This window comes from Wyeomyia smithii, chromosome 3 (assembly GCF_029784165.1).
Source record: "Wyeomyia smithii strain HCP4-BCI-WySm-NY-G18 chromosome 3, ASM2978416v1, whole genome shotgun sequence".
NCBI classification, from domain to species: Eukaryota; Metazoa; Arthropoda; class Insecta; order Diptera; family Culicidae; genus Wyeomyia; species Wyeomyia smithii.
In genome coordinates this window covers 272555840-272580814 of record NC_073696.1, presented here as the reverse complement: position 1 = coordinate 272580814, position 24975 = coordinate 272555840, and the positions used below count along the sequence as shown (strand labels likewise).

General features: G+C 36.4%; 1 protein-coding gene across 7 annotated transcripts in view; it reads right to left on the bottom strand.

Annotated features, from left to right (window-relative positions):
• LOC129732389 (high affinity cGMP-specific 3',5'-cyclic phosphodiesterase 9A) overlaps positions 1-24975 on the bottom strand; it is a 446233-nt gene that overhangs the window by 352522 nt on the left and 68736 nt on the right. For 6 of the 7 annotated variants that reach the window (XM_055693235.1, XM_055693234.1, XM_055693233.1 and 3 more), the window contains exon 2: positions 15780-16641. The gene's annotated coding sequence lies outside the window, so the exon portion shown is untranslated. Of the gene's footprint in view, positions 1-15779; positions 16642-24531; positions 24935-24975 lie in introns of those variants that run through there. The other variant, XM_055693237.1, reaches the window with a different exon arrangement.

Genomic DNA, 24975 nt, shown 5'->3' with positions numbered 1-24975 from the left:
ACACATTTTTTGTGAAAGCTATTCCTTTTTTTTTCTAAGTGTTATTTATTATTTGCCCTCCCCTTAGCTAACTTTGATAACCGTGGACATAAAAACTATTTAAAATTTGTATCAGCCTTATTCACATAACATAACAGTAACCAAGCGCCTCCATCAAAGTGTTCCGGTAACATTTTTCAATGGAGACGGATAAGCTGAGGAATCGGAACCCTCCAAAACGGCAAAATATGGTTCGTATAATTCTTTTGGCATAGTTATTATTATTTAAGGTACAAATTTGTGTTTTTTCGTAAAAGGTGCACTAACTACCTTTAATTTTATGAAAATAAATAAGAAATAAGTCAAAGATTTGAAAGCAACAAAAAAAGAAAATAGAAGATTTTGGAAAAAAAAGTCGATGCTTTGGACTGTTAAAGAATTAAGCATGATCGAAATGAAAGTAAATTTGAATAGGACACTTTAGCAAGGAATTGCTGTATCACTAAAGTTTTGGTGAAAAATCAACCAAATTTTTTTTGCTACAAGCTAAGTTTTATAACATTATTTTATTTTAAACTTTTTCAAGATCAATCGAATTCCAATGCTGTAAAAATATTTCAGTTTTAGATTCAAATCAACTTCCCAAATGCTTTAATATCTCGTGATATTTCAGATCTAACTCAAGACAGTTGAAACTTTTATGAAAATGCGTCTTTTCATAAGTTATTTGATAACCAAATATGTGTACAAAGTTTCATTCAAGTCGTATACAGTCGGATTCGGATGATTTGGCATCAGTTGCTGGAGTGTTTCAAAATATGCAGTCTGCTTGTCCTATGTGTGAGTTTGAATTGCATAACAGCATTTTATAATCCTAACATTCTTTTGGATACTCACAGATGGAAAGATATATTGAAATCTTACGTACGTACGTCGTACTCATTTTTTCATTCTCCATCCTCTATTGCAGACGTTTGGGAATTACTGACGATATTAAGAGTATGAATTCCGAGATAAATTCAGAACAATAACAAAAATACGATGTAGAAATACAACAGCAGAAAATATAGAAAAATCAAAGAACAAAATATAGGTGTAAAATTCGAGCTAAAAATTCCGAAACACGATGGCTGTTACCCAACAGTGGCTACATATGCTTCCAATTCATGCTATCACAAAATCACTTTCGATTTCCTCTACAAAGAAAGCAATAGAACTAAAAGCAAATGTCTCACTTGGCAACAAAATGTATTCCTTCGAATTTAAAAATACAGTGCTTTTTCGATTTTATCACGGTCAAAAAAAAATTTACCGTGAATTTGGCACACCGTGAATTTAGCGAAATGATAAAAATTTAATTTTTTGTGTTGGATTCAATTGAAATTTATGATATTTTGAGTAAAATGATGCACTTTCATGGTTGAAGGGGATATAAGTTCAAGATACAAATGAATAAACAAGAAAAGGTTAGTTTATGATGTTTTTCTCCATTACATTTTCGCGAACTTTCTCCCGCCTATCATACATGCAATATCAATATGATTTGTACTGCCCATTCTTTGGCATAGCTAGTAGGATCTAATGCTTGTTTATGTAAAATTGTGGAACCGCTAGATTTTATAAATTTTAAATCCACGCTCTATGAGGACCAAACTGTAGGGTTATTTGAGTTGTTAACAGATTTTTTTCCTCAACTGCTCGAATAAAACGTAATTTTTGCTTCAAAGTCAATGAAATACCTATTTGACGGTTCATTTTTCTCAAAATTATGCCACAAGTTATTTGTAACAGATTTGACACTTGGTTGCCTCAGAAAATTGATCAAATAATTTGATTTCATGAAACTATACACATGCAAGGACACAAAGCACAAGTGAAAATGATGTTTCGAATGCATTTGCTACTACTGGAAGTGCATTATTCTTGATTTAACCTTTTTTTTTAAAGCGTGATATAAACGAAAAAAAAAAAACGTGAGAAAATCGAGCGTGAATTTGGCGAACAGTGATAAAAACGACTGTTGATAAAAGCGAAAAAGCACTGTATAAACAACAAACACCCTTGCAGGGATTTTCAAACTGATTAAAATAACATATCGCACACTCGCAGGAAAGCGGTAAGCTTATGAAAAGCAACACTGTACCCTACAACAAGCATTCCGGAACAATATTTCAATTAACCTAACAAGAGCGTACCGCGCGTAAACAAACGCCGAATCTATTAAGCGCACGTGTCGGTGGAAGCTTTCCGTAATATTTAAACTCCCCGTTCCTGGTAGAGCCACTAAATAAGCGTCGAAAAATCCATAACGCCCGTAGGGTGTAACATCATCCGTCAGCCGCGGCGTGCCGGGAATGTGTTGAATTTTATCTCTCCAGCCAACCGCGAAGCTTACAACAGACTCAAACCCGAGAGAGACCGACACAGGGTTTCGAGTTAGCATTCGCACGCGGAACGGAACACATTCTGCCAAATTTCCCACTTTTGTCAAAGGGCGACAGGAGGCGTGTGGGGTGGCTGCACTGAACGATGCTCCCCGTAGAAGCGTTTTCGCGACATTTCCATTCACACACACACACCTAAACACAAACATGTTGAAATGATGTTTTCGGATACGAAACGCATCAGTTCCGGTGGTGCTGATGATAATGACGGTAGTGCGGATGGAGGCCGTTTGTGGCCCTAAATGGAAACAACTCGTTGGCTATTTGGTGGTTGGCTTGTGTATCGTCAAGGACCTGCAGCTATACGGAAATAAAAGCACTCCCGCGTGAGGTTCGGCGAAAAGAAGCAAGAGAATGGATAGCAACACGCCTCGGGTGCGGCGGAAGCTAACAAACAGCTATTTGACTAATAAAAGACGTTAATGAGATGCTGAATAGCGGCAGTATGTTTGTGCTGCGGCGAGTCGTCGAGTTTGTAGGACTTCATCACGTCTCCCTCTCAGCTTCTCTGTATTGTGTAGGAACGTGTACTTCGGTGGCTACAGAACGCGGAGCGTCACGGTGGTGGTGGTGGTGGCAAACACGAAAAAGCGCGCGCCGGATGACAACACAGGAGACGACTAATGTTTGAATGTTTTTCACCACACCGACACAGCACAGTGCTTTCGCTTCGCAACCGCACCAAAGCAATTTACTTACGAGCCCGGTTTGTATGGATGTACATATTGGGTGTTGTCTGGATTTTGTGCTGTTTGCTCTTTGGAATGATCCTTTTCCTGGTGACAGGCTGCGAAGTGTGCTGCTGCCTTGTCGAAGGCAGCCAGCAAACGCTGAAAGAATGGTAAGTAATTGCAACAAGATTGTTGGACCTGGTGTGGTATGAGGACCGAACAGAAAAGCCGTGTGAGACGTGACGAGCTACGAGTTCAAGTAGAAGCACTCATGGTAGTTTTAAAGTTATACAAGTTTCGATTTTCACTACGGTGTTTATTATTTTCCGTCAAATAGATGGGAAAATTGTCTGAAGAGTTTTTTATAATCTGACAAAGTGTCTTCTAGCAGAAAATTTTATGCAAATAGACACCAAAACGAAAGAATCTGATACTGTAAACTGAAAAACCAAATGCATGTACACAATAAGTTTATGATATGCAAATGTAGTTCGCCTAAGATGCTAATTTGAGTACTCCGGTATATCTTTGAAAAGCCATGTTCTGTTGGCCCAAGAAAATGTTAGCAGCATAAAATTTTCGACCATGTTTCCAGGTCAAAAGTTATCTTTTTCAATAACCTTTCAAGACATATAATGCTCGAAGAAATCATCGAGTTTATCCTCGATAAAACCGATAGATGTTACTGACAAAAAAAACTTCGTACACAACCAAGTCGTTAGTATTTATGCAGTCAACAGGAAAGAGCACAGTTTCCGTCGTAAATTGCAGTTTGTAGTTCGCAAGGGACCTATTATCGTATCGAACATTTCCTTCGTCGAAGATTTTGAATCTCAGTTTACTGAATATTTCCGGCGATGAACCTTTTACCACTTTCTGTTCAATGATAATAAAATTCAAGATGATTGTCGCCAAAAGCATCGTGTCGCATTTTTTTAACACGGCTTCATCCCGCTTCAAAGCAGTTATGTGAACTTTTGTTTGTTGGAGTACTTCGATATGTTCGCTATTGTCCAGAAGAACATCTACTTCAATTAAAGAATCGCGCACAGATTTTTAATTTTTTTTTTTTTTTGTTTTCATTGAGCAACAGCAATGAAAAGAAGAAAGAAGCTATTCTTTTCCAGTCTTACCAATAATTCAAGCGTAAATATGCAAAGATTTTACCATAAACATTTTGATACGGTAAAGAGGGAAATTTTACATCACTAAAAACAAAAATGAAAATGTGTGTGTTGCGCCGTGTAACATCTATCCAACTAAAGAACCAAAAACGAGACAAAATCTCTTTATTTTAAGTATCGACATCTAGCGGCGGAGAGAACGCATTGTACACTCAAAATTTAATTGCACTTATACCATGCATACATGCTCGTGGTGAAAGATTACTTCGGTCTCTCCTGTCCTCATACCAAACCAAAAAGCAAAAAAAAAACTGTGAGACTTCTCGCCGCTCTTTCGTCGAGAGAATTCTTTGTTCTCTCCGGTACTGGTATAGCGAGAGTGCCTCTCATGATAATCGTACAGTACCACCCGCATACGTGCAAGGTTTTTTTTGTACTTTTTTTTTAATGAATTTCATTGTTGTCCGAGTTGAAAACCGAATATCCTGACTAACGACAATAGTTTTTTTGCATAGTACCTAATGTCGCAAGCAGTGCTGTGTATAGCGCATCTGACTTGCATTCCTCGCAATGTTAGGTCTGATGGCGGTACAAGAAAAAAAATATTGCCGTTAGTCGAGAAATTCGGCATCCAACCTCAATGAAAATATTTGAGTAATTCAACTAACTGGTTAAAATGGTTTCAACAGTCACGGTGTGTACGATCCACCATAATTTGTTAAGCAATGTTTGAATGGTTGAGAGATTTTTAGCTTAATTTTTTCTATTCATGTTGATTGTGAATGGTTACTGAATTTCCGCTTAAAAAATCTCTTGAATGCAGTCCTGTCTTAACTTGATTCTGTTAGATTCAAGACCATCTTTTTGTCCAGTCATTGAAGCAAATAACTGCTAGATGTTTGTTGCTTGTTCAAACTATTGGAGCGAACTGTTCCAACGATGCACTGTGAATAAAATGTAGGATAAACAAAGCAAACGCTTTTATAATTCAGAAGAAACCGAAAGAAATATATAAAAAATTATGGCCCCTATCACAGCAGACGAGGTGAGGGACGAGTTAACGTCTGACCAATTTTTGTATTTCAGATGGCAATTCGGCTGGATTTTGGACAAGTAGCTCGTCTGTCACTTAGCTGTCATCAGCCAAGTTTCGCTCGCGTTGCCTAATACAACACTTTGCTCGACTCGTTTTCTGTAATAGGGGCCTATGCTTGAATGATTGAAAACTCTTTTAAACGCTGGGAAACACAAAACAAAAGATTTAAAAATTAAATAATTTTTTGAACCTCTTCTTAAAAAAACAAATATCTAAATATGGTCCAATAAACGAAAATTACTTTCAAAACAGTTGAGACAAAAACGAAAAAATAATAATGAAGAATAAAATTTACATGTAATTAACAAATGGAAGTTGATTGTCATTTTTAAAATGTCCATGCATATTATCGCACGCATAGGAACCAACCAAAAACATGGCTCCAAAAGTGGCCTACAAAGCATGAAAATAAAATCATCTCGAACATATATTCCAACTTTTAGAAATCAGAACGGTCAGGAATTTACATGATCAAAAGTCAACCAAAATGCCTAAAACGTAAAACAGTGGAAAAGCCTCAACAGAAATGAAAGCCAAATTAAATAGAAAGCTGTTCAAATGAACAGAGACACTCCTCTAAAACAAGAAAAACAGCTGAGAAATTGATCTCAAATAAGTAACTGATAACTTAATAGAGCATCTGTTAGCCAGAAAAAATACCAAACGAAAGGAAAAACACATTGCTCAGCAACCTTCGCTTGGGAAGTGTCGCATTTATTTACAGCTGCTACCGTCATTAATTTTCTTTATAATTGCAGATCTGAAGTGTTGATTCAATATTGGAAATACCAGGATTTGCAACTCTACAGGATACCGCCATCAGTATTCAAGAGATTTGAAGATTCCAAGAGATCCAGAGCTATTCAAGATTTGCTGCTCTACAGGATACAGGAATCAGAGTTTTCAAGGGGTTCGAAGGTTTCGAAAGATCAACGACAATTCAAGTACACCAAGAAATTTAAAGATCAAGATTTCTTTTATTATAACAGCTAAGTATAGAACTTAATTTATTATATTTGTATCCATTTGCATTTTTTGTTGCCCTACCATAGTGTGCTCTTTTACACACAATGGAAGTGGATGAAAAAAATTTGGCCGATCCTGTTTCTATTACACCTGAACCTCCTGACCCTTTTCCCACTGTTTCCTCAATTTCCTCACGCGTCAAACTGTATCCAGACGGATCGACTGGTTCATTTGTTGTTTATTTCCGACCAAAAATAGGTCCCAAATCAAAGCCCTTAAACATCATTCAGATATCTAAAGATTTAGAGTCTCATTTCAAGTCTATCATTGAAATTTCTAAGGTCAGACCTAACAAATTGAGAGTTGTGGTTAAAGACCTTACTCAAGCTAATAAAATTGCTACTTCGGAGTTTTTCACCCGGGAATATTATGTTTATGTTCCCGCTCGAGATGTAGAAATTGACGGTGTTGTTACCGATTCCAGCTTATCCAGTGAATTTCTTTTAAAAGACGGTGTTGAATATTTCAAGAACACTTCCATTCCAACGGTTAAAATTCTCGATTTTCAACAATAGAGATCCGTGTCCTTTGTAGAAGGGAAGAAAATATATTCCCCCTCAGATTCATTTCGTGTCACATTCGCTGGATCTGCTTTACCATCTCACATCTCGATTCACAATGTCCTTGTACCCGTTCGCCTGTATATTCCACGAGTCATGAACTGCACCAATTGCAAACAGTTAGGCCATACTTCTGCCTACTGTTGCAATAAAAGTCGATGCGGTAAATGTGGGGGTAGCCATCTTGATGACTCTTGCAATCAAGAAAATAATAATTGTTATTACTGTGGTGAAACTAAACATGAACTCTCGAATTGTTCCTTATTCATTCAACATAAAATTAAAATGAAACGATCTCTTAAAGACCGCGCTAAACGCAGTTTTTCTGATCTCCTTAAGCAATCGGAAACAAATTCTCTTATTTCTTCTAATATTTATGATTTATTGTCCTCTGATGAGACGGACTGCGATGTTCCTCTTGCTGGTCCTTCTTTTTCAAACCCTGGTTAGTCTAGAAAAAGGAAAAATCTTTCTTCCCCAAAACTTCCCAACAAGGGCCCTAAAATATCACTTAATAGAAATGGTAATGTTCCCAAATCTAATCACGATACTGAAAAATCAAATCAAACTTCCTCTAGAATTTTAAATTTAAAGTCAACACAAGAGTTTCCAACACTATCAGCCAAAAACTGTGATAGCTCATTCACACCTTCAAATAAACAAACAAAATCAGGAATTCTGAAATTTTCTCATGTAATAAACTGGATTCTTGAATCATTAAATATACCGGACCCTTTCAGCAAATTTATTCATTCATTACTCCCTGTTTTCAAAACATTTTTAAAGCAGCTTACCTCTCAATGGCCCCTCATTTCTACTTTAATATCCTTCGATGACTAACTTATCGTCTGAGACTAATGATTTTATACATATTTTACAATGGAATTGCAGAAGTATCATACCTAAACTTGATTCATTCAAAGCTATGATTAATAACTTGAAATGTGATGTGTTTTCTATTTGTGAAACATGGCTCACTTCAGATATCAATCAAAATTTCAATAATTACAATATCGTACGATTAGATCGAGATATTCCCTATGGAGGTGTACTTTTAGGGATTAAAAAGTGTTATTCTTTTTATAAAATTAATTTACCTTCAATTCAAGGCATTGAATGTGTAGCTTGTCAAATTAACATACAAGACAAAGATCTCTGCATTGCTTCTGTATATATCCCTCCTAAAGCACTAATTAGACAACAAATGCTTTCTGATATTGTCGAACTTCTACCCTCACCCCGTTTAATATTGGGAGATTTTAACTCTCATGGTGTAGCTTGGGGTTCATCTTACAACGATAACCGCTCCACTTTGATTTATAATCTTTGTGACAATTTTAATATGACTGTTTTGAACAATGGAGATATGACACGTGTTCCGAAACCACCGGCTCGTCCAAGCGCATTGGATTTATCATTATGTTCAACGTCATTACGGTTAGATTGTAGCTGGAAGGTTGTCTATGATCCCCATGGTAGTGATCATTTACCAATTTCAATTTCAATTAATAATGGGTCAAATAGTACTCGACCAATTGACATTCCGTATGACCTTACATTAAATATTGATTGGGAAATTTATAAATTAAAAATTACAGAAGCTTTAGAGGCATTGCAACACCTTCCACTTCTTGAAAAATATGATTCATTTGCGGGTTTAATTTTAAATTCTGCAATACTAGCCCAAAGGAAAAAATATCTTGGCGTTTCAACTAAAAGACGACCTCCTACTCCTTGGTGGGACAAAGAGTGCTCAAAAATTTATGTTAAAAAATCAAACGCGTATAAGATTTTCCGGAAAAAAGGAAAAATCGAAGACTTTGTACAATACATGAAGTTAGAATCCTTGTTTCAAAACTTGATCAAAGCTAAAAAACGTGGTTATTGGCGACGATTCGTTAATGAGCTTTCCAGAGAAACATCTATGAATACTCTTTGGAACACTGCTAGAAGAATGAGAAATCGAGTAGTGGCTAATGAAAATGAAGAATATTCAAATCAATGGATATTAAATTTTGCAAAAAAAGTATGTCCAGACACTGTTCCTGCTCAAAAAATTAATCGTGACAATTTTTCTGAACAATCGGTGATGGAACTACCATTTTCTATTACTGAACTGTCTATCGCTCTTCTCTCTTCCAATAATAAAGCCCCTGGTCTGGATAAAATAAAATTTTATTTACTGAAAAATTTACCTGACATTGCTAAAAAAATGTTGTTAGATTAATACAATAATTTTTTTAAACTAAACATCATTCCACATGATTGGAGACAAGTAAAGGTGATTGCTATCCAAAAACCTGGAAAACCTGCTTCTAATCATAACTCATATCGTCCAATTGCGATGCTTTCTTGTATTCGTAAATTGTTTGAAAAAATGATTTTATATCGTTTAGACCATTGGGTTGAAAGTAATAATTTATTATCACATACCCAGTTTGGCTTCCGTAGAACTAAAGGAACAAATGATTGTCTCGCATTACTTTCAACAGAAATCCAGATTGCATTTGCTCAAAAAGAACAAATGGCTTCTGTATTCTTAGACATTAAGGGAGCCTTTGATTCTGTTTCTATAGATGTTCTTTCTGATAAACTTCATCAAAAAGGTCTTCCTCCTAAATTTAATAATTTTTTATACAATCTACTATCAGAAAAACATATGCATTTCTCTCATGGTAGTTTGTCAGCGTTTAGACTTAGCTACATGAGTCTTCCACAAGGCTCATGTTTAAGTCCACTGCTCTACAATTTTTATGTGAGTGATATTGATGACTGTTTGGTAAATTGCACTATCAGACAATTTGCAGATGATAGTGTGATTCCTGCTACAGGTCCCAGGGCATCCGATTTACAAAGATCTTTACAAGATACCTTGAACAACTTATCCAATTGGGCAATACAACTAGGTATAGACTTTTCAGTTGAAAAAACTGAATATGTAGTTTTTTCTAGAAAACATGAGCCAGCTCAGCTCCAACTTATGTTAGTGGGTGAACCCATTACTCAAGTTTTAGTTCATAAATATCTTGGCGTATGGTTCGACTCAAAATGCACTTGGAAAAGTCATATTCGATATTTAATACAGAAATGTCAACAAAGAGTTAATTTTTTGCGCACAGTAACTGGATCATGGTGGGGAGCACATCCTTGGGACCTTATTAAACTTTATCTAACTACAATTCTATCAGTGCTCGAATACGGATGTTTTTGTTTCCGTTCTGCCGCAAAAACTCATATCATAAAACTTGAACGAATACAGTATCGCTGTTTACGCATTGCTTTAGGTTGTATGCATTCAACTCATACGATGAGTTTAGAAGTGTTAGCGGGCGTTCTCCCCTTAAAAGATCGTTTTTGGATTATCACTTCTCGCATTCTTGTGAAAAGTGAAATTTTGAATCCTATGATAATAAATAACTTTGAAAGACTTGTTGAACTTCAATCTCAAACTCGTTTTATGACTGTTTATTTCAATTACATGTCTCAAAATATCAACCCTTCTTCATTTCCTTCAAATAATATTTACTCATTAGATACCTTTGATTCTACCCTATTTTTTGATACATCAATGTTAAATGAAATTCGTAGTATGCCTGATCAACTACGTATACAACAGATTCCAATTCTATTTCGTGAAAAATATCAAAATATAAACTGTAATAATTCATTTTATACCGATGGTTCTTTTCTCAACGGATCTACTGGTTTCGGTGTTTATAACAATATGATCCGTCGCTTACAAACTCGAAAGCCCTGCTTCTGTTTATGTCGCAGAGCTGGCTGCTATTCAGTACACATTAAGTTTTGTTGAAAATTTGCCTAAAGACAATTACTTCATCTTTACGGACAGCCTCAGTGCTATTGAAGCTCTCCGATCGATAAAAAGTATAAAGAGTTCTTCGTATTTTTTGAATAAAATACGCGACCATTTGAGTACTTTATCCGAAATCGCATCACAGGTTACATTAGTATGGATCCCTTCTCATTCTTTAATTGAGGGCAATGAGACGGCAGATTCATTAGCTAAGATCGGTACGGTACATGGTGACATTTATGAAAGACCTATTGAATTCAATGAATTTTTTAGTTCTATACGTCGAGAGTCGCTCATGAACTGGCAAAACTCTTGGGACAATGGAGATCTAGGAAGATGGTGTCATTCAATTATTCCTAAAGTTTCTTTAAAACCTTGGTTCCACAAATTGGACGTAAGTCGTGATTTCATTTGTATGATGTCTCAGCTTATGTCCAATCATTACTGGTTTAATGCTCACCTTCGTCGTATAGGACTCACAGAGGATCACCTTTGCACCTGTGGCGAGGGTTACCACGATATTGAACATGTTGTTTGGTCATGTCCGTTATATCGTGAAGCTAGATCCAATTTAGAAAATTCTCTTAAAGCTCGGAATAAACAACCAAATGTCCCTGTTCGTGATGTCTTAGCAATTTTAGATTTCCCATATATGCGTCTTCTATATTCCTTCCTTAAATCAATTGATGTTCCTATTTAGTACACTTTTGTTTTCATTTCAGATTCTATTTACGCGCTTAACCAGGAATAAGACGTTCCCGAAAATATATTTGGCTCTTGAAGCTGCAGGAACCATACTTATCAAGATTGTGTTTTATGATTTGTAACTTATTTATAATTGTATTATTGTATATGAAAAGATGAGAAGATTTTGTGCCTGTTTGAGGAGAAATATTTATTAATTTTACTCAAGCAGGCTTGTCCCTACTCCAATAATTATTTCGGCCCTGTTATGCTCTCTGCGATTGGGCCTTTATCTTATTACATTTAATTAGAATATAAAAAAAAAAAGAAAGGAAAAACTATATCAAGTTTAATTTTAAATGCATAAACACTATGGTAAATGTAGCTTGAAACATCAGAAAACACTTCTTTTAAACAGAAAAGATGATTTCTGAATTTAGTTCAAAATGAATAAATAACAGCAATGGAAATACTGGTTATGACGCTTTATTCAGACAGTAAAATAAAAATAAAATATGATCATAAATTAATCAAAAAGGGCTGTGAAACGTTTCGCAGGTAAAAATGAAACAGAAAAAAGCATATAAAATTATGTTAAAAAGCCTCCAGAAAACGAAGGCAAGCTAGGTATTCCGAACTAACTTAACATGCTTAGGAACGCTCCTGAAATACAAAAAAAAAAACAAAAACGAAGAAAATGATCTTAAATTCGGTTCAAATTAATAAACTAATTCTATGGAGAGGAAAAAGTCAAAAAGAAAATGATTCAGCCAAATTGTTGAAGAATAGAAGCGATCTGAAAGAAAAGGACAAAGGAGAAATGATTCCAAATTTAGCGAAAAGTGAATCGATAGATGGATGAGACTGAAGACAAAACTTATTCCAAATTGAATTTATTTGAAAGTGCGCCAAAGGCCTCTGCTAACGACAGAAAAAGATTGAAAAAGACATATATCTTGCCAAATTTATCCCGACGACTCTACAATTAGAACAGCTGTAGATTTTTTATTGCTGGATAAATTTTTTTTTCGCAGATTTCCATTTTTTTTTTTGAAAAAATATCGTGTCCACGTGGACATTATCATTACCTCATTCCCCCAACCGTGGACAAGCGTGGACATTTGCGTACCCCATACCTCCCTCAAGTCGTCCACGTGGAATGTGGATAGCCCCTAACTATATAAACAATGCGTGTGTGCGAGAGATAAAGAGTGTAGGGAGTATAGTGTATTGTTTTTAAAAAGAGATAATGAAACGATCATATAGGGTAAATTAACCTTTAATGGACCCCTCTCCTATGGTGGACCACCCACCAGAATAACTCAATTTATGTGAAAACTAGAGGGATTTTTAGAAAACTTTCATCGGGAAACATGTTATCCAGCCAATATGCATCATAATCACGAGAAATTCCGATTTAATGTTAAAAGAAATTGAGTTAATCTGACGAGTGGTCCACTATAGGTTATTAAAATAAAGGACTCCACTATAGGTTAATTTACCCTAATATTATTTTTACCGACAGAAAAAAAAACTATTGTTTACCTATAGTGGACCACTTTGCTAACATTTTATAGGGTAAATTTAGGTATAGTGGATCTTTTTCGCATAGTGGACCACTCTTCAAAATAACTCAAATTTTGCGAAAACTCGAAAAAAAATCCATCTGGAAACATCGTATCTAACCAATTTGCATCAAAATCATGAGAAACATTTATAAATTCCGGTTTAATGCCAGGAGCAATTAAGCTAATCTGACGAGTAGTCCACTATACGAAAGTGATCCACTATAGTTGAATTTACCCTGCAAAACGTTTACGATGATGGATTTTTTTAATTGTGGATTTAAAAGATAGATTAACCTATAGTGGTTCCCTTTCCTGTAGTGGACCACGCACCAGATTAACTCAATTTATGCGAAAATTCGAGGGATTTCAGAAAACTTCCATCGGGAAACATCTTATCCAGCCAATCTGCATCACAAACATTTATATACTCCGATTTATTTTATGAGAAATTGAGTTAATCTGCCGGGTGGTCCACTATAGGTTGATTTCGGAAAGGGGTCCAATATAGGTTATTTAACCCTAGTGTCTAAATTTCGCGATTTTGAATGCGTGCTGGTGCGAGATTAGGATAAATTTCTGACTTGCCAATTTTGTTTTAATTTGTTTTAACGATTCAAGAAACCTTTACTTAAATGAAATTATATAAGTTTCACGTGTACTGATAACTACAAGGACTACTCTCATCAAGTAGAATCAAATCATTTGAGGTGAAGTAACACATTCAAATCCATTTGCCGCAGTTTGCTTTGCTCATACCAAATTTTAGTATAAACAAAGAAAAAATACAAGCGCTCAGTTGTGACCTCACTAGCAAAGAACGACATTAGACGAATCAACTATAACTATTTGTAAACGCAAGGTTACAGAGTCCGCTTTGATAAGAGGGTGGTCGTGGATTCGAATCTCAGTAGAATCAGTTTGTTTGCGGTAAAAAAAATGGACAAAAATTGTCGATTTTTCATGGGTTTACCTTTAATCGCACTGACAAAACTACTCATGCATCATCAATCATAGTAACCCATGAGTTAGAAAAAACTGAAAAAAGCTTCAAAGGATGCTGAAGAGGAAGACCGAGGAAAAAGTGGCTAAATCGCTGCGTGTACTTAGCCGGGAGGTTGGTGCATGCGGTAAAACAGTGAAAAAGTATCTGGAGAACATGGACATACATGTCAGGAAGCGACAGTCCCGTCCACTGGTCTCGGAGCTGCAGGCTATGACGCAACGTCCCCAGCCTCGTTCTATCGGGAATTTCTGGGCAAACTTGAAGCGCAATATCTATTCCAACAATTTTGTCGCGAAAACGGAGGATGAATTAATGAAAAAAACGAAGAAAGAGCTTAAAAACATGCCTACACGCATGTTTTCGTCCGCCATGTAGAATGTTCCGGTTAACTGCCGGAAGGCCGCTCGCAAGGGCGTAGATTTTTTTGCAAATAAGATAATATAATTACCATTAATAGGAAATTTATTATCTTTCTTAGTTTTTTTTTTTCATCATCATCTGAAAAAGCCCATTTTTTTACCGCAAACGTTGGGTAGCCTTAAAATCCAAAAGCAAGCAAAAACACGGCTGTGGAACAACTCAAGTCGCACTGGTTACAATAAAAAATATTTTTCAAAAATAAATCTATGAAAAAATAAAATAAATATATTAGCAAATCAGTCAGAAAATTGTTAGCATTTTGAAATATATCAATTTACAACTGCAAAGCTTTTTGATGGTTGTTCAATGAAAGGCCTATAGTTTGAATTCGACCATTCTTTATTTGAATGAAACTTTGCATACGTAATTTGCTCTGCAAACTGAGTTTTTTCACTGATAGAAAAATCAGTTAAAATCAAGAGTAAAAATCCTGAACGGGCGTAAGTATTTGAGCGTACACTTTATTTAAAACATTGTAGTTTAGGAACCTTAAGTCATGGAACGAGTTGTAGGAAATTGATAATGCTTTGCAAAAATATACACTCTAAGAAAAATGAAGTTTTAAAGCCAAAAGCAAAATTTTACTCTTTTTTATTAAAAATTTAGTGTTTAAACTTGAAGTTAGGTTTTGAATGATCCACCAAGCACTAACACGTAGTTGGTTACTTCTCTAAGAAGTTACACTGCTAACAATAATTAGAGTACGAAGTAAAGCAAAACATTCGGATAATGTCACAAAAGTTCGAAGTTTTAATAGTACAGGAGTCCATACAACAATAAAACATCCTTCATGGTATCAAATTAACCCACATATTCATCGTTAAATCTTAGACTATTCTGTTTTTATTTCAAATTAAAATTATCTTTATCACAAAGCATACCAGGTGGTGAAACAACAATAATAGACGAAATAATAATATTGGATCCTTTTTTTTAACAAAACGAAACTTGCTGAAAAAAATAGTTGCGTTTTCCTTCTTGAACAAAGTGAGCCATTTCTGAAACACTGCGCAATTTCCAATTTCCTTCTTTTCTGAACACGAAGCAATGAATCAAAAACATGTCCGGTGTGCAAAGATAACAATCGCAATCCATTCGCAAACGAGCCACAGAGGATTTCAATCTGTGCTTTTTCAATCTTTATCGAGGGGCTAACAAAAAACGTTAGCATTTAAAAAAAAAACAACACTTTTCAGAGCTTTGCAATTACCACTGGCTGAGTCAAATGTTCTTCACCGAAATGGACAGCGAAGTCTAATACTATATTCACATAGTACAGTGGACTTAAGTGCTCGGTAGAAGGAGGTGGTTGTTAAAAAAGCCATCGTAATCAAGTCAGACACAATTTAGCGTGCAACAACAAAAAACGAAGTTGAAGAATTAAACCCACCTGCTATCGTTTCTTGATTTCCGGGAAACACTCAACTACAGCAGCATCGCCACTTTTTTGAGCATTCTAGCACACGAATCCAATTCGACACTTCACCATACCTCACTGTTCTGCGCAATTCCCTCACTAACAATGCAGCACCTCTCGAAGAACAGGTCAGCCAGCCTTTTTATAATCTATAGAAGCGAAGCTTTTTCCCGAAAACCTCCCGCACTCTGTTGTTATCTTGATCTTCGCCTGTTTCTGTCGGATTTTCCGCTGTTTCTCCAGGGTGACGCAAGGGCACCGGTGGTGACCTTCTCTGTTCACTCACTCGGCGCTACAAACTAGAGCCAATGTTTCACCACCACTATTAGCACTGCACACTATCTAGGGCCCGCGCGCGCGACGAATCCGGAACCGCTCGGAAGAATCTCAATAAAGATAAAATATTTAATAATATCCAGCCCAACTCGTTTCAGTGCCGCATCCCGGTGCGACAAGCGTTTTCATTTAAAACTTTATCTTTCTTCTTTTTTTTTTTTTTGTTCCGTTAGAGCACTACATTTTTCCCCCGTTATTTGATCCCGTGGTCATAATTCGCCCCGACTTCCGGTGGTGCGCGCCCTATGCACAAACAAACGCCGTTACAACGCGAACAATGGAATCCAGCTCGCCGAAAGCACACCACAGGGAAAACTTCACCTGGTTAGTGTGACAGTCAATGGCCGCCGGATCCTTCGGCACAGCAGCAAAAATAACTGTTAGAACATCCACCACGCGTTCGGCACGATTTTTTATTTTAGCACAGTTTGGGTTGTTTGTCCAGTATGAATTAATAACGCGCGGACTCGGTCCACTCCTGTTCGACCGGGTAAATATCCTGGAAAATAGAGCAAGAAAATACAGAACGGAAAAGATTAGAAGTAATTCCCAGTGTTGGGTTGGGTTTTGTGAATTAGTTTATCTATTATGAAATTTTCAGCGATATTTTATATGTATAACAAAATTATAAAATGCACTAGAATGAGGGATTATGTCAGCACATTGCATTTGCGTAGTAGAACAGTCGACACTATTTTTGGAGAAATTCGAGACCGTGCGCAAAAACCAATCTCAAGTTTTGACCCACCATAAGTCCTTGAAGGAGGACAGTTGAAATGTTGTAGAAGCGTCAAGCATCGAACTGCCAAAGCCTGTCAATGTGGATGCCCAATATTAATGACGGGAAGAATACCAATCTGTCATCTGCGCTGCACTATTACAAAGAGGGAAATCGGTGGTTCCATTATAGGCGCAATTTGCGCTCGACTTTGGCAGAATTTCAATTTTCAGGTGGTGAAAAGCGTTTACCGTCCAAAAGTAACGCTCTTGTGATTTACTTTGTGTGACGCCCTTGAACGCATACTATGTATTACGTTCAACTTTTTTAGGAGACAGAATGGAAGAGAGGCACAACTTAGCCTCGTTTTTTTTTTTCATTTATTAGTCTGTACATATGAAACACCTTTACAAACGTGACTTTGAATTCGGTCTATGTTCAAAAAGTTATCCTAACAAAAATAACCTCTGCAATGAAACCTTTTTAAATGAAACTATAAGCAGACGAAAATGTTAAGCCGTTGCCAAGAAATGTAATGAATTTAGTAGTTCCCACTTTTATGTAAGATATTTTCATACATGACTTATAAAATAAGTCACTTTTCATGAAAGAATTGTCCATGAAAAAATTTTCATTGATTTTCTTTTGTGCAACACATTTTACCACATAGTTTTTGAATACTGACAAAAGCGAAATAGCCAGGGAGTTCAAACTGTACAAACATAAAAAATTATAGCTTTTCAAACATTTTTCAGAAGGCCGCAGAGTGATTGCTTGCCAAGTACATCGCTTCTAAGTTTGCCGGCGGGAAAAGCTCAAAAGAGTTGCCCTAAAAAGATTGTAGCTTTTTAACTAATTCTGTAAATGTCGGTTCCTCTAGTATAGGCAGAGGTCGTTCAAAAAACCGTAGATTAATTACTCGCCGGATTCATCACTTCTACGTTGACTTATGGGAAGACTCATTTAAGTCTCTTATAAAAAGCAAAGCCTTGGTGCTACAACCCGATTCGGAACTTGACCTTCTGTTTATTATACACAGACTTCGCAGCCAACTGTTTGATGTACAGGACAATTGCGGGGCTAGCGCTACGATCCTACTGACACTAACAGTCTCTCCCGAGCCGAGACTCGAACCTACGACGACTGGCTTGTTAGGCCAGTATCGTACCTCAAGACCAACTGGAAGGTAAAAAAAAAGTCTCTTATTTTGGTGCCCATATTCACAGGAATGGTTGAAAGGCTATAAACTTTCATTTTTTTCTAGTTTGCTCTAAGACTGAACCAGTGTAATCTTCAATTTTCTTTCAGTTTGAACTCACGGGAAAATTTTGACTCAAGTGAAGTATTCTCATAATCACGCGTAGGAGCGACGAACCCGAGGTGCAATTACTCTGCGGTTTTTTGATGCACTCCCGGGCTCGCTAGGAGCCCAAAACATCACAAAAATGGGTAGAAAGCTATAATCTTACATATTGCTGAGCGAAAACCGTTTGTTTGATTGATGTGATGGCAAAGTGGTAAACAAAAACTTCATCTTTCCGAAAAAATATACACCACGTATCAAAAAAATTGTTTTTCAAGAAATATGAATTTGGAAACTGTCTATCTCATAAAGCTCTCTTTTTTCTTTTTTTCCCCGAAAACTACAAAAGGTCAGCAAATCATTGATGGATAAAAAATTCTTAAAAAAGAAAAAAAAATCAACTAAAGCGGTTTATTTGATAAACACGCCCATCGGTTCTTTTTTAGCACGTTACGATTCAGAATAGGTTTCGTTCGTTCGATAAATATTGTAATTATTCACGACAAAGACAAACCCTGCATGGATGCCAAATCTATTCCTGTTTTGCCGGTTCCCTTATTTTCCTTTTTTTTTAATAAAGCGGGTGTTTTGGCTTTTTCGTCATACAAGTGGTCGGCACGCTCTTATTTGTTTTCGGAGAAGGCAGTTCAGTTTCGTGTGCGGTATTTTGACTGCGCTCAGTGTGACTATCTCAATACAGCGCTCTAACGGTTATTTGAGCTGGGACCAGTAGTTTGCGTAGTTTGCGTTCAGCGTGCGGTTGTTGCGTTTTACGAAATCCATTCGTTTCTAGGTAAATTTGAATTAAGTTCACGGCATTAAACGCAAAGTTTAGATACGCAAGAAGATTACTAGATCGTGGCGCGGTTCTATTTATATCGTCTCCTGGTGGCCGGCTGCCCAGAGACCGAGAAGTAACCATATCGTGCGCGAATTTGTGTAGAGAAGATCGCACCATCAACCTCGATGGATCCAGATCAATTCCTTTCCACTAACACTAATTCCTTCCTTTGATACTTGTGGATGATGCAGAGGATTCCTCGGTCTCTAGTAGCAACAAGTATTAAACTAACACTCCCGATATCCCTTCCTCTATTGATCTGCATTGGGCGTGGCCAGCTACGTTATTGACCAGTGATAAGAAAGATCGCCAAAAATTGTACACTGAAAATGGCTTGCTACTCCTAGGCACCATTTTGACGGTTCTTTGTACAATTTCAGCTGATTCTGGTCAATCGCGGGCAACACACGGGCGATCAAATATGCTATGCTATGCTATGCTAAAGCGGTTTATTTGATAAACATGAAATTCTCAGCAAAGTTGTAGACAGCAGCTTTGTCCTTCCAGATACAATGAAGAGCAAAACAAGAAAACTGGGAATAGAAACAGAACAGAAACAGAAACAATATTTTAAGTTATCCTACCCAGTTTTAAAGAGCCTGATTTTTTTAAAACGAAAACTACACATTGTTACCTGAACAGAAAAATTGTTTGATGTCAAAGAATGAGTTATTTTATATAAATCGTATATTTCAATGAATCTATGTTTGTTGCTGTGATTCTCCACAAGAACTCACACAAAAGCGTACTTTCATGAAAAACTGAAATTTTGCAAATTTAATATTGAAATATCTCAAAAACGAATGTATTAAGAAAGTGAGTCGCCAAGAGCCTTATAATTCAAAATGACTATTCAAATCATTATGCATCGTTGGAATTTCATTTTTCTCTCCTGAATTCTGTATCAGAAGTTCGGGTTTATGTCAAATTTCAAATAAAAAACATAATGAGGATAAATTCACTCCTTTTTCGATTAAATGTATGACTTACAGGGTGCGCCATAATTATTGCAATAAACATGCAAAGTCGGTTTGAGAGCCAATATTTGTTGGACCCAGAAAATGAATAACAATCAAAACTGGACCTCCATGCAAGACGGAGCCCCGGCTCACACAAATAAAACCGTTTAAGACTGGTGCAAGCCCAACTTTTTTACGCATGAATTATTTTTTTATAGGTCGATCAGGGGTGAACGGTCCTTTGTTTCTTGTTGCAATAATTATGGCTCACCCTGTTGTGTTTGTTTTCTAATTTTCTCAATTTGAAAAATGTTGGATTTTTTTCAACATTTTTTTTAATATCTTTTAGATTATAACCAAGAATGGAGATTATCATTCGCGTTCTTTTTTCGCAAGCCGATAGCTCATTTAATAACCACAATTCTGAACAACTATGTATAACCATTATAACCAAGTACCGGAGCTGTGAGAGGACATTCTGGCAAATTATCGCGATAATTATCGCAATAATTTACTTAAATCTGCTCTCATTGCTCCGGTGTTCGAGTACGAGCAATACTCTCTTCGACAAAGTTGTAGTACTACTTGAGGACTTCAAGTTCGTCATACAAAGTTGTTAAAAAGTGTGCATATCTAATGAGCTATCAGCTTGCGAAAAAACTGAGCGTGAGTGATAATTTTCAGCCTTGATTATAACTTTAAGTTTCTTTTGAAAAAAATAAATAAATTCAACTCTTTTCTTTGTAAATAGAAATTTAGTGTTTAAGGGGGACCATCCTACTCTGGAAAGTTGAATAGCCTAATACTCACTATATTTGCATCTACGACATGCAAAATACATCTTCAAATGCACCTTAATGACTAGCCAAACAACCCGAACACTTCACTTTACTCTAAACATCTGAAAACAAAATCACGAAAGTTAATTGTTTTTCGACATTCCAGAGTCCCCCGTTAATAGGAGTTATCTTTTGGTCGAACAAATATTTTTTCATTGTATATGTTTTTTGTAAAGCACTATTAGTTTCCTGAAATTCTTTTAACACAGTTTTCATGTACAACCAATGCTTTTCGAGCTGAAATGCTTGAAACAAAACCTATGCCAAAATGCATACGCCCGTTTAGGACATTAGTCTTGAGCAGGCCTCCCAAGAGGACAGCCATTTTTTATTGTCTTCTCAGAATACTTTTTCTGTTGCTGTTTGTTCGTGATACCTATCCGTGCTAGCAGTCAGGTAATTGAGAATGTATTGGTAACAAAGCATCACAAAAGGAAACGAGAAATGTACTTTGTGTGTCGATTCGGCATTAATCCCTCCACCCTATGTAACGATAGGTAACGTTCGACACGAATCTACCCCCCACCTAAAATTTCGTAATGCTGATCAGCCTTACCCCCCTCCGATGTTTTCAATTTCACAGTTACATAACTGTCTCTCCAACACCCCTCCCCCCCCCCCCCCCCCTACGTTACAATAAGTGGAATCTTTATTTTGCCTATATCACTACTGTCATAGACGAACGCTCTTGAATGTCATTTAAAAGTTGTCATTGCTTGGTACATTTTTTCCTCTGGTCTAGAATATGAAAAATTTCTCCACCTGAGGAAAATACTCAATTTGCTTAGCCAAATAGGTGTGCAGGCAGATCATTTGACATAGAAACGTTCAGTAGCTATTTTCAATGGGGACGAATTGTGTTTATGGTAAGCATTTGAGAAAAAAATTCTTCCTTCGAAATATAAAAGTATACCTCCATGAAAACTTTATATCTTATGTAGAATTGTCTGAGAAACCCAGCAAATTTTTCAAACGAGAGGATTTTCTAGATTTCAAACCCTCCGAAACAGTAAAAACGATTTTTATTACAATTTTCGCATAGTTATTGTTATTTAAAGTACAATTTTATATATGTATTTTTTTAATGGCCCATTAATTCAATTTTAGTTTGACACTAAAAGATTCAAAATCGATTAAAAGGTTCAAAAGTTACAAATTTTAGAAAATTTGATATTTTGAAATTTAAAAAAAAAAAGTCGATTTTTTGAGTAATTGGAATGTCGGAAAGTGTTACCTTAAAAGCCAAACGAAATAATACGTGTATCTCTTCTATTTAACAACCTATAACGAAAACTTTAAGCACTGATGCAAAAGTTAAAAAAAGTTAAAGGTTGTATCTGATACACGTCCGTATCATTGTAGTGGAGCTTATTAAAAACCGATACAGGTCGGACTCGATCGTAGTCATATGATATATGGGGAAGGGAGAGGTTTGGCAAAGATATATAAAATAGTGTGACTTGAAGAGAAGGGGTCGAAAGTAAGTTATTTTTATGCTACGTAATTATTGGACGTTCGTCAATAGATTCATGAAGGTCCGTTCAGATATTACGTAACGCAAGCGGGGATGGTAGTGAGAAAATGTGACCTTGTATTGAGTAAAGGAAACATGCAAGACGGCGGTTATTCAGAAATTTAATTTTTATTTTACCTAATATTTGAATGAACCCTAACACGACTATTTTAACGTTAAGGTTAAAGCGTTAGTGATCGACTTTTTTTTTTCGAGTTTTCAATTTTTAAATTTTTTCTTTGAAATTTAAATCATAAAATGAAATAAAAATTTAATAGTAAAAAAAAATTAACTTAAACAATTAAAAGATATTAAAAAAGTTAAAAAATTGTTTTTCTGTGTCCAAAAGTTAGTTAGAGAAAGCAAGCTCGTAATTGGTAACTTTTCACTACTTTACTACATACTAGAAAAATATTCCAGTGCCATGTGCCAATATGCCAGGAGTTTGAGACAAATTTCACCCCAAACATTGGTGTTCTAGTTCCGCTCCCGATTCCCAATCAGATCGAGGAACTTTTCGGGCTGGAAATTTTCTGGGGCACGATGTATCGTTGTACTTATCCTACAACATGCAAAATGTGCCGAAAACAATATCGATAACGAATTCTCTCAACAGATCTAGTTGATCGAGACCGCATTAGCCCCCAGGCTAGCGTGCGATATTGTTGCATTGTCTAGTTCCGCTCAGTAGTAGTAAGATTATAGTAATTAGAATAGGGAACAATTTTGTTACACCACTCTACTAAAGTAGAACGTAGTCAAATTTAAAGACGACTGTAACATGACATTTCAAGGGAAATGCGGCTTTTTCAGTCTTAAGGGTGTATCAAAACGCTACTATGTCTTATGACCGACGTTTCGGCCTTTGGACTTGGCCTTCCTCAGGGGATATAAAGTTGTACCGTTTTTCGTTCAGCGTACAAAGCTATGACAACCTATCGCAAAGCTTTGTACGTAGAACGCAAAACGGTACAACTTTATATCCCCTGAGGAAGGCCAAGTCCAGAAGCCGAAACGTCGGACACACCCTTAAGACAAAAGCCGTAAAACGTAGTCCTACACCAAAATCACAGAAAAAAACAGAAAGACAAAAAAGTAAAACATACGAACCAACTTTTCAAAGGAAATTAGGAAACAATAATCTCCCAGACGGTCTCGAGGTACGATGCTGGCCTAACAAGCCAGTCGTCGTAGGTTCGAGTCTCGGCTCGGGAGAGACTGTTAGTCTCAGTAGGATCGTAGCGCTAGCCCCGCAATTGTCCTGTACACTAAACAGTCGGCTGCGAAATCTGTGTATAAATAAACAAAAGATCAAGTTCCGAATCGGAATGTAGCACCAATGCTTCGCTTTGCTTGTTCTATGTAGTCAATAACTGAGCAAGAAACTCCCCAACAGTCAATCATGAACGATAATATTTTCTGATCTATTTTTAGTACACAAACCCTTTATTTAAACAGATTAAAGTTAACATTTTGGTTAAGTTCAAATCCCACGAGCCAAACAATGCCAACTTTGGTAAAAATTTAATTTCACATATCCAGCGCTCAAATGTGTCGTGTCGTGTCGTGTCGAACATGCAACCATCAGTGAAACACGCAAATAAAATGAACAACAGAATTCGTTCGCGATGAAAATGATACCAATATCCCGAGGCTTAACCGGAACACAAACGTCGCACGTAATTTCGAACATGTACCTACCTACTACAAGATCATATGTTCGCGTACGATAAAACAAAGCTGAACCGAAAATAACCTTGCTCAAGACTAAATTAGTTGTGAATCAATCAAAACTTAGGAAATGTGAACGAAAGCAGAAATAAAAATGAGTGAAATTTTTTTTCTAAAACTTGCAATAGTTTCGGTAGAAAAGTGTTTTTGAACCGAGCACCACATCTCTAGGGAATTCTAGCGTTAGAACTGTGTTTCACTCGCATGTACCATTTCTAATCAAACTTTTTCGCCTCTTAATTATTTCGTAGTTTTTTTGCTCAGCTGCAGTTCTATCTACATATTCTACTGCATGACATATCAGTTAATGAATACAGCGAAAACAATAAACAACAAAAAATTGAAGCTTGATTGAGCAGTTTTTTTATTACTTTAATTTTTCAGTAAAATCAGTAAAAGATTCGAATGGTGCTTGATTATTACATCTTTGGCAGTTACTGGTCATGTGAACACCTAGTATTACTATATAAAATAGAAAGATATACCCAATGACAAGTCGATTGTCGCTCTGAACAAAAACGAGAAATCCTTTAATCCAGGTGTGACAATCGTTTCTAACGTAAATAGAATGTCGTTCTTCCGTTAAGACAATGTAGTGTCTTGGAGCTGAGCTGTGACAACAGTCGCTATGGCAAGTGTTTGTGATCGCACAGATAATGGCATCCCTTATGTTCATCCAAACGACGACGATAAGCCTTTCTGGCAGAACATGTCTCTTCTGACAAAATCATCCAAGTAAAAAAAAAAAACATAACAATTACAGATTACCAATCGTACTCGTGCTTCACTGTATAAAAATACTTCAACCCAAACAAGCACAGCTACAACTCACGATTGTCACGCCAGCCCCTTTTCCCCCTGAAGCGTGAATAATTAAACAAACAAGCCAACCAATCGATAATCAGTTGGTTTCGAAAATAATAACACCT